The 3,566-nt window shown below is 35.8% G+C and overlaps 1 long non-coding RNA gene across 3 annotated transcripts; it reads right to left on the bottom strand.

The window, feature by feature from the left end:
- Positions 1-796: 796 nt before the first annotated feature.
- On the bottom strand, positions 797-3,230 carry LOC144246802 (uncharacterized). Of its 3 annotated transcripts, none has more exons than XR_013340516.1 (3): positions 3,133-3,230; positions 2,886-2,980; positions 797-969 (listed from the first exon to the last, which is right to left on the bottom strand). It is a non-coding gene; the product is annotated as an uncharacterized LOC144246802 (long non-coding RNA). The 3 variants fall into 3 exon arrangements; XR_013340513.1 differs by having other exon boundaries at positions 2,886-3,034; positions 3,133-3,224; XR_013340511.1 differs by lacking the exon at positions 3,133-3,230 and having other exon boundaries at positions 2,886-3,104.
- Between the last annotated feature and the right edge of the window lie 336 nt (positions 3,231-3,566).

Genomic DNA, 3,566 nt, shown 5'->3' with positions numbered 1-3,566 from the left:
ATAATTTCACAGCCTGATGTGTTGTTCTATTCTACAGTCAGCACAGGCTGAAAATCAGAGAATAGAATCTCCTTACTGTCAAACCTGCGTGTGTGTGCACAGATGTACAAAATTACTGTCATGTTCCTTTTTCACAGGTGATGAAGCAAATAATCCATATACTAAAATTGGTCCTTGAATGATTCTAATAAAAGAAGGGAATCAGGCACAAATCTTCTATAATGTATCAAGCTAAACTTCATTAATTGAGCAATAGTTTCATTAATTGAGCTATAGTGATGAGCTCTATGCTTATTTTTATTATAGATGCAAATTCAAAATTATTTGAATTAAATCACCCTTTTGCCAGACTAGAGAAGTTCAGCCTGTAATTCAGCTGATATGTTTGAACACTTGTTTCAGTTGCCTTTTTATATGGAATATTTTGCTTACATTTTCCTTGAATAAATTAAGATACTTTAGAATCCCTGCATTACATTTAACCTTTCTGAAGAGTGAGGATAATTTATGCTTAAACACTTATGCATGCTGTTTTATTTAGTTCATGTCTCTGGAGACTTAAAATCTAATAATGATCTTGAGTGTCTAGGAATATTTTGATACTTATAAAAGTTGATAAATATAACCAGTGATTCAGTGTATCCCAGATTATACAATTTATCATAAGCCTATCCATGCACAAGATGTTGTAAGGTGAACTAGCACATCAACCAGCTACTGTACATCCATAGCTTTCCAGCAATTGCCTTTGGAATTGGTTGCTTCTCTCAAATGAATGGAGAAGAGCCTTTCAATCTACAAAGGGTAAGCTTTATTAAATTACTTCACACTTTTTAGGAGATAAGAGGGCATGTGGAAAATTACTGTGGAAAAAATGCTGTATGGTTCCTTATTCTGTGCACTCAAACTCCAAGCATGGAATTGATAGTAGAGTTAAACAGTATCACAGCCTTCCATCTGGATGGTTGACTGGGAAAGAGAAAATTACTGTGAATTATTAGGGGAATTTAAAGCAAATAAGCATGGCAGATCAGATGGAGAACCTTTTCTTTCTTTATCCCTAGCCTAGATATTGCTAGAAGCCATTTTTTCTGAACTGATTCTGAGAATCACAAGTTTTATCAAACTGAACTGGAGATGGAATAAACTAATTTTATATAATTTCAATGTAAGTAAAAATAATCTACAGAGAACCTTTTCTTAGGTCTTCTGAACAGCAAAGTTTATGTGTGGCTTTGTGACAAAATGGAAAACAATAAAGAATTGAGAAAATATCTTATTTCACAGATGTCAGCTATATTGTGGTATCCATTCTTTAAAGCATCCAGAACCAAAAACCAGTTTGTACAGAAACTCCATATGAACACTTTATATGAGTCAGATAATTCCAGTAAATTTCAAGTGAGACAATTCTGGAGTAAAAGCTGGCTTTCAGTGTCATGTACTTTCTTTATGCTGACTTCAGCAGGACTAACTGGAGTGTAGCAGAATGTGAGTATGGCTCTGTGAAGCACATGGCTGTGGGCATCCTTGTAAATGGGAATTTCAGCTTTCATTTTCCTGTGAAGATAGCACAGAAAAGGAAGCCTGGCTATTCCTGTGTGCAAGCTTATGACAGCAAAAACTAGGGCACCTGTCTGTGGTGGTGCTGCCTACATTTTAGTCAAGATCATAGGCTCTTCCCATAAAAATTTATTGCTATAGCACTTTTCCTACTTAACATAAGGAATAAGGTAGCAGTAATGAACTTCAGTGTATGCTCTCAACAGATCAAGTCAGAGAGAACAGCATGTACCTCATGCTGCTCTTCTGAAGTGCACGCCGAGCACCGTGAAGAGCTCGGAATCAAACAGAATGATGAGAATGATGTGCTCTGCTTGTGAGTCCCCACCTCCAAAGGGAGAACATGCTGCCTTGCCAGTTAGGCAAAGTTGGGCCTCGTGAGTTGAGCACAGTTAACGTTCCCACTTTCACTGACCTCCTGAGATAATTTGAATGTAACACCTTGATGTTAAATATCAAGGTTTTATAAAAAGAAAAGGATAAAAAAAATTACATCAAATAAAATAATTACATAGACTAGACCAGACTAGACCAGACTAAACTTGTTCAGTTGAAGGGGATCTGCAACAGTAATTTATCCAATTGCATGACAACTTTAGAGCTGACCAAATGCTAAAGGATATTAAAGACATTGTCCAAATGGCTCTTGAGCATGTACAGGTATCACAACCTTTCTAGGAAGCCTGTTTCAGTGTCTGAATACCCTCTTGGTAAAAAAATATTTTCTTTATATGCTTCAAAACTAAGGAAAATTTGCACCCTTTTTTAAAATATCAGACCTTTCCAATAAAGTTTTCACTTCCAGAAAAATTATAAGGCTAAATAATAGTAATCCTTAGTGTATATATATATATATATATATGGGATCTGCAATCAAATGAATAAGTATTGTTTGTCTGTCAGACACTGTATAGTAATGTGGCATTGTACAAGATATCTGGGATGTTTTTCACTCATCTCAAAATGCTGCCTATTTTGATAATGACTACTAAAATCAGCTAGCATGAAATTATCTCTAAAGGCTAAAAAGTATCAAATGTAATATTTTAAGGATTATTGTAACAGAGATTAAGATTTATGTGTTACTTTTTGAGATGAATCATGCTGATTTCTTGATTGCTGTATTATTTTGAACTATGAACCTGAAGAATTTCCAAAATTAGTTCCCTCCCACCAGCATTATTTTCTTAATCATTTTAGTGCTGCTGCCTGGAACAAGTCCTGTTGATTTGATTCAGGAAAGCAAGCAGAGCTTCAACCAGCAGTGTCAGTACAATAGGAACAATAAATCTCCTTCACATTTTAAACAAGAAAATACTTGCCTTTTGAGAAGAGATGAGATAGCACAACAACAGCTGTGTTCTTCTTAGAGAACCCTGTCTTGGATACACTGGCAAAAGATATTTTCCTTTCTGATCTGGATCCAAAAAATGAAGCTGTTTAAATACACTTAACATGCGGCTCTTGCACCCTTTCCAAACAGAAAACAAAGAGACATGCACTAAGTCCTTATTTGCTGAACTGCACCTTTGTTCTAGGCAGAATGCTAATGGAAAACCTGCTACTTACACTGCTTCTGCTATTTTGTAAAGCAATGATTTGATCTGACAAAGAGCTTCTAGCAAAAAATATCCTGTTAATAAAATCAGAACCACTGTGCTGCACCCTTTCAGAGCGAATGTGGGCAGAAACCAGCAGCAGTTCAAGGCATGAATAAATGAAGCTGAAGTATATAAAAGCCTTGGCCATGGTAGTGCACGGTAGTATTTGCTGCCCTTCCAAGAAATTCTTGTGCAAGTATATTCAAGCAATGAAAATAAGAATTGATTGTTGACTAATTCTATCAATTTCTTAACGTGTTTCTATCAACTCCATTGAGGCTGTCTCAAAGACACTGTGAATCAGACATGTAAGTCCTTTCCTGGAGTACTATACCCCTTTTGTGAGGAACACAGTTTGTTTAAAATTAAAAGGATGCAAAAACAACTGTAAGGAGATGGTCT

This window comes from Lonchura striata, chromosome 1, assembly GCF_046129695.1.
Source record: "Lonchura striata isolate bLonStr1 chromosome 1, bLonStr1.mat, whole genome shotgun sequence".
Taxonomy (NCBI): domain Eukaryota; kingdom Metazoa; phylum Chordata; class Aves; order Passeriformes; family Estrildidae; genus Lonchura; species Lonchura striata.
The sequence above is the reverse complement of the archived record's forward strand: the minus strand, read 5'-3'. Positions and strand labels throughout refer to the sequence as shown.